At 29.6% G+C, this 6,829-nt stretch overlaps 1 pseudogene; it reads left to right on the top strand.

Annotated features, from left to right (window-relative positions):
• Window positions 1–4,245: 4,245 nt before the first annotated feature.
• Window positions 4,246–6,610, top strand: LOC129316646 (alpha-L-arabinofuranosidase 2-like; annotated as a pseudogene).
• The last annotated feature ends 219 nt before the right edge of the window (window positions 6,611–6,829 follow it).

The following is a 6,829-nucleotide window of genomic DNA, read 5'->3' as shown; positions in this document are numbered from 1 at the left end:
TGTCTAAGCAATCTAAGGGACAGTTCCAAAGTAAAACAGTGTTCGCTCCAGCAGTGTAAGTGGTCTTGGCAAAGCAATAAGCACAATTCAAATTCTCTCTGGACGTTTGTTTTATGACAAGGTCTCAATTGCTATAAATAAGATCACGAATTGCCGTTACTTTATTAAATGAAGAATTAGAACGACAATCTCTAAAAAGCATGTTGATAGCTTCCAATGAATCAAAGAACAGTTTAATTTTCTAAAATTTTTGTTGGTGACTAATCTCCAATCCTGTTATTATAGCGAGAAGTTCAGCAACTGAGATGGTTGCTCTTCCTAATTCACGTTTGAAGCCCATAATCCAATGTCCCTGTTTGTTTCAGAATACTCCTCCACAGGTGGCATGTCCTTGTTGGTTAATGGAAGCATCCATATCAGAACAAACATAGCCTTTAGGTGGAGGGGTCCATCTATCTGTGTCATCTGAAAAACCTTGGAATATTGCATGTTTAAACTTGTTGATGTATAATCTCATTAGACTTGAATTGGGTTCCTTCAAAGAGTCTTTTACATTGAGCCTTCTATAAGAGCTAGCACATATTACAAAAAACCTTAATCTAAGGCCAACTTCCAAATTTGCTATTTCCTGGGTTGTGAGTAATATTCCATTTGAGCCAATCTTGCAAATCAATAGAGAAAAAAACAGTAAAATCATTAGGATTAATAATTCTTTTCCACACTCTTTTAGAAATCTCACAGTCTCGAAGGATGTATATGATAAATTCCTTTCTATGGCACTCAAATGGACAAATGGACACTTATTGTTTGTGGTTAGGCCATGTAAAGCCTTGAGTAAATTTGTAAGTAATCTCTCATGAGTAAGTTGGCGGAAGAAAAACTTGATTCTTTCAGAAACAGGCCATTTTCATATCTTCTTCTATAAAGGTTCTGGAGACCCATGATTAAGAGTTTGGAGAAAATCATACGCTGATTTGACAATGAAAGAACCATCAGTAGTAGATCTCCAACTTAGTTGATCAGCCTCGAAGTCACTTGATGGTTTTGACCTCTTTATCTTCTTAGTCACCCATGATGGTATGACATTAATCCAATTAATGATATTCCATTGCCCAGTAGATAGCACATGTTGGCTGACCACATCTGACTGTGTTACAGTTTTGATCAACATGATAAATAAGTGGTTGATCAAGACTTGACAATACTTAAATATAGATTAGTCAATAATATGATCGGACACCGTGTTGCTCTATAAAAAGAAGGCAATAATATGTGAAAATTTAAGAGTATCTTTGGAGAGCAACAAGGCTACTGACCTACGAGCGTACAATCATAGATACAGAAGCTGTCAAATATAAGTCACCAATACAGCAATACTTATCTCACAGATACTAAAAAGTGAGATAAAGATATATAGTTTAATTACTTAGATCCGTGCCAAAATACAATTATTTTTTGTTGCCCAATATAAAGTTTGACAAGGTTCCAAGTAAAAAAGAAATTGAAGTGGTGTCTAAACTTGATATGTTTGCATATCTATGAAGTCAAATTGTTAGAAATTAGTATTTATTACTTTAATGCTTATGAGATACTATCTATAATATAAATTAAAGCCATTAAATTATTACCTTTTTCAAATCAATCATTTGAACAATTATACCAAATTTTTTAAAAACCATATATCGGTGATGCTTATTTCTTACATGAATAATTAAATATTCAATGTTTTAGATATCATTTCTATACAAGTAAACTCATGACTGAAATATAAAATTAAATTAAATAACTATTAAAATTATATAATTAAATAATTAAAATATAAAATATGATTATAATTTGATTTAAATATATTTTGAATATAAATTATTAAAATTAAATTTATCTATATTAATAGATTACTGTACTCAATATAGAAATTTAAAATAGGGCAATTTATTTTGGTATTTCTTGTTTTTCGTTTTTATTAACATAAATTTTTTGTATTTTTATTTTTTTTTGAACCAAATTCTATATAGTATATATTTGGCTTGCTCAACTCAACAAAAACTTAATTAGTCTAGTAAGTTTAACTTAGTTTATATGTTTAGTTGAGTTTATAAGTAAGTTAATACGATTTTATTAATTAAAAATGTGAAAACAATAAACTTAGAAAATTGATTCATGAGTAATATCTTGATTAAAACAAAACCAATGTTAAAAAAAATCATGAATGAGGAAGCATCGTAAAAACATCACCTCTTTTATATCAAGCAGTGTTCGTCTAAAATTAGTTTTTATTTTTCAAAAAAATTGCACAGATGATTTGTCGCAACAATGTCATGATTGCGTTTTGCCTTGCACCCAAAAGAAATATTTTGTTTTAATATTCATATGTAATAAAACTTTAATGTGCTTTTAATATTTGATTCATTTACCCAAAATCAGATGTCATGAAATTAAATTTTCAGAATATTTACATTTAATTGTTGACTTGAATGTCAGAGATATATATATATATATATATACACTCTTTCTGTTAAAAAATGTAAGGTATTTTTTGAGGAGGTGAATATTTAAAATATAAATTATTTTTAGTCTTTTGAAGTATATATAGTCATTGCATTTTTTTCAAAAGTACCCCTATTGATAGTGATTTTATATTGATTGTAGGGTGTTTAATAAGAGTAAATATAAAAAGATAGGGTTAGTCGGAAAGTAGGTAACTACTTTATTTAGGGGTGAGATTCAGTTAAAATGTTTTACATTTTTGAACGGAGTGATTATATATGATTTTATTGTTTTATAATTTTCAATATTTCCAATTATTCATATGATTTTATTTTCACAAAAGTAAGTTTTGATAAACCTTCATTCCATTGAAATTTTCTTTGCCGAAATTACTTGTATATATATATATATATATCCACTCTAAAATTTTTTTATCGAACACAACGTAAACAAAGAATTCTTCCTTTTCTGGTTACTAAATACGCTAAGTAAATGTGGGGATAATTACAGGTCAAAAAATACTGATAATCTCTAAGATTTGTATGTTAGGTTGGCCAAAAGAAAATGTGTACGTTATTTTGAAAAAAATTACATAGTTATTGTCATTCTTCGTAAATAATACACAGAGAGATATTTTTGGATTTGCCAAAAACCAGAAAAAAGAAATAGAGAAATGAGGAGATACAGAAAGTTACATCTCTTATGATAAATGAAAAGAAATAGAGAAATAGGATAAGGTCTTTATATCAGCCATAATAAATCTATCAATTTGCCGAAAAAAAGAAACTATGGCAAATATATTTTAATCCTAATCAGCTTTGGTTATAAATACTTGTTAGCACAAATGAAAATAAACACAAACCTGAATGTGACGTAAAGATGCCATCTTTCAAAGCTTATGCTCTTTTGCTCACACTCTTTGTTCTTGCTTCTCAATGCAATGCAATGCAAAGCCCGCCTCAACACTAGTTGTAAATCTTGAATCTGGATGGCCAATTTCTGAGCACTGTTTTGGAGTATTTTTCGAGGTGAATATATGTGTGTCTAGAATTATTTGACATTATAGATGTTTATACACGCACAAGATATTGATAAATAATTAACCAAATGTTTGTTTTACAGGAGATCTAGAGGAACATGGCAGAACTCGTAAGGAATAGAGGTGATTATACACACAACTTCGAGCTTGCCTCTTAATGAAAGATTCAACTTTTCTCTCCCTTTTATAATGTGATGTGTTTTGATAACCAAACACAAGTTTATGATTGTGACCGTGACAAAGGTTTTGAAGCTGGAGGCACAATTGTTCCTTCAAGTATTTTTCCTTGGTCTAGGTTTTAAATTCTTAATTATATATCATTACGTTCCTTATAGTTGAACTCTTTTAACTATATCTAATTATTTTATTTATATGTTTTATTCTGTCAGTCTATTGAAGAAGGGAAGAAATACAAAGTGGCCTTCTATGTTAGAGCATTAAGAACAGTTGATTTGAAAATCTTATTTAAAGGAACACTTGGCCAAGAAATAGCTTCTACTAATATCAGGTCATTAATTACCTTTAAGCTATTCTCTCTAATAATTATTTTGTGTGAGAGCTTTTTATTTTCTTGATTTATATGTAGGGCATCTGCAAATGTTGTTCAAAGTGTAGAAAGGATAGAAACTATTCTTAAAGCCATTGGATCGGATTTTAATTCTAGTTTGCAAATTACAACCGCAAAAAAGGGAGTAATTTGGTTGGATCAAGTCTTGGTCATGCCCATGGATACTTATAAGTTATAATGTTTGTAATATTTGAAATTGTATTTTTTAATCACATGAAAAAATATTTGTTCTTACACTTATCTTTTACGTGATTATAATTATATTCCCATTTCATTTTAGGGACATGGATTTTGAAAGGAGTTATATCAAATGGTGGCAGATTTGAAACCAATTTTTTTTTTTCGATTTCCAAGTATGCTGATGTAAAATGATACATCTCTAAATATGTACTCCTTTGGTCCTTTTTATAAATCATTTATATCAACCTTATTAATATCAATGTAAAAAAAGTACAAAGAATAAAAGTGTGTATAATTTTAAATATGCCCCTATATAACAAATCAAAAAAATAATGTCATGTTATTTTTTTTCTTTCATGGAGGATAATTTTAAAAATATATTTTAAATATTACCTAAAAAGTTGCATCATGACTTATAAATGAGACTAAATAAATCTTTTAGTATGTGATTTATAAATGAGATGAGAGGAAGTATGTTTTAAGATGTTATAATTAATTTAATTATATATTGCATTGCATTAGGTTGTATTTACCTTGAAGGACAAAACTTAAGAAATGCATTTAGTTGGAAAGAAACTATTGGACCTTGGGAGAATAGACCTGGCCACTTTAATGACCCATGGGTCTATTGGATCGCTGATGGTTTGGCTTTTCTAGAGATGCTTCAAGTAGGCCATTTCTTTCTTTCTTTCTTTGTTTTTTTTTTAAGTAATTATATCATTATGGCTTTTGGTATATCAATAAGTCAATAATGTGTCACAACTTTTTGTGTTTAAAAAGCTTGCAGAAGACCTTGGTGCTCTATCAATATGGGTGTTTAATGCTGGAATTGCTCGTCAAGAAGAAATCAATACAACTGAGATTGGTCCTTTTGTGCAAGTATAATTTTAAAATCTTGACTTCCTCTTTAATTTTTTAGTAAATAAGTTCAACTAATATTTTAATTAATGATTTTATTGGAAGCTCTTGATGGTATAGAATTTGCTGAAGGTCTGAACACATCAAAGTGGGGCAAGATTAGAGCTTCCTTGGGACATCCTAAACCATTTAATCTAGATATGTTGCTGTTGGAAACGAGAATTGTGACATGTATAGTTATCAAGAAAATTATCTTAAATTCTATAAAACCATCAAACATCACTATCCAGATATGCAAATAATCTCAAATTGTGATGCCATTGTAAAACCATTGGACCACCTTGCAGTTTTATTAGACTTTCATATATATATATATATATATATATATATATAAATACACACACCACTGCTGAGGATATTTTCTCAAAGTACAACAAGTTTGATTCTGTGAGACGTATTGGCACCAAGACTTTTATTAGTGATTATGCTGTATGAAAAGAAGATGCTGGATTCGGGTCCCTCTTGTCTGCCTTGGGAGAAGCTACTTTTCTTATGAGATTAGAGATATAAGAACAAGTTTATTGTTCTCTAAATCATTGAATAAACATTTTAGTAACTTAAAATGATCATGTTTTTAATTTTTTAATGACACAAACGCTAATATATTGGTATTTATGCTGCAGTCATCTTGTGGAAATGGTCTCTTATGCGCCACTTTTTGTAAATTACAATGACCAAAAGTAATATACTTCAATTATTTTCTTTTGTGTATATATTTATACATGCATACACTTTGAACGAAACTTGTGCAGTTTTTATGTGTGGATAATATAGATGGAAACCAGATGCACTTGTGTTTGATTCATATCAAAACCACGGAGTTCCTAGTTATTGGTTGCAACAACTATTCACACAATCAAGTGGAGCAACATATGTTAACTCAAAACTCAATGCCCCGTCTTCAATTATTGCTTCAGCAATTGTTTGGCAAGATAAAGCAAACAAAAGAATTTATTTAAGAATTAAAGTAAGGCATATAGACCGATCATCAATGTTGGAGTCAAATTAATGGGTAATTTGTTACTTACAATAGATTTGAAATGTTTCTGTTGGGTTGTGAATTTTGCTAACCGAGCAACTACTCTTGTTATTAAAATTGATGGCTTGGATCCCAATGCAAATCTCCCTGGATCCACAATTACATTACTCACTTCTGGCAATATCAGAGATGAGAATAGCTTTGACAATCCTGTTAAGGTATATATATGATTTTTTTTCCATCATTTTGATCAAGATTAATTTGTTTATTGGAGAAAATTGGTGTAAATTAAAGCTCATTGTGAAATTACACTTACGTATGTTTGTGTTTGACTTGTATATAGGTTGTACCATTGAAAACTCTATTGGAGAATGCTCAGCCAAACATGAATATCACGATTCCTCCAATTTCAATGATATCAATTGACTTCCCAAAATGATTAAGCTAGATATCATGAAATTGGTCGAGGATACGTGAAGACAGAAATAAGACTCCTTAGGCAAATTGGATAATTCATAATATGTTTGGGATGATGCTTTTGGATTGGTGGTTTTTTCTGTTTATGATCAGTAATTTTTAATTTTTGTATGGAATTTGTGAAGTAAGACTACTTGGTTGTTTGTGTCTTTTATCGTTACAAAATTTCTTTCTAAAATAT

The sequence above is a fragment of the Prosopis cineraria genome, unplaced genomic scaffold, assembly GCF_029017545.1.
Source record: "Prosopis cineraria cultivar Desert tree isolate PC_DT_omini unplaced genomic scaffold, ASM2901754v1 PC7, whole genome shotgun sequence".
Lineage (NCBI taxonomy): Eukaryota > Viridiplantae > Streptophyta > Magnoliopsida > Fabales > Fabaceae > Prosopis > Prosopis cineraria.
Note: the sequence above shows the minus strand (reverse complement) of the source record. Positions and strands in the feature narration are given on the sequence as shown.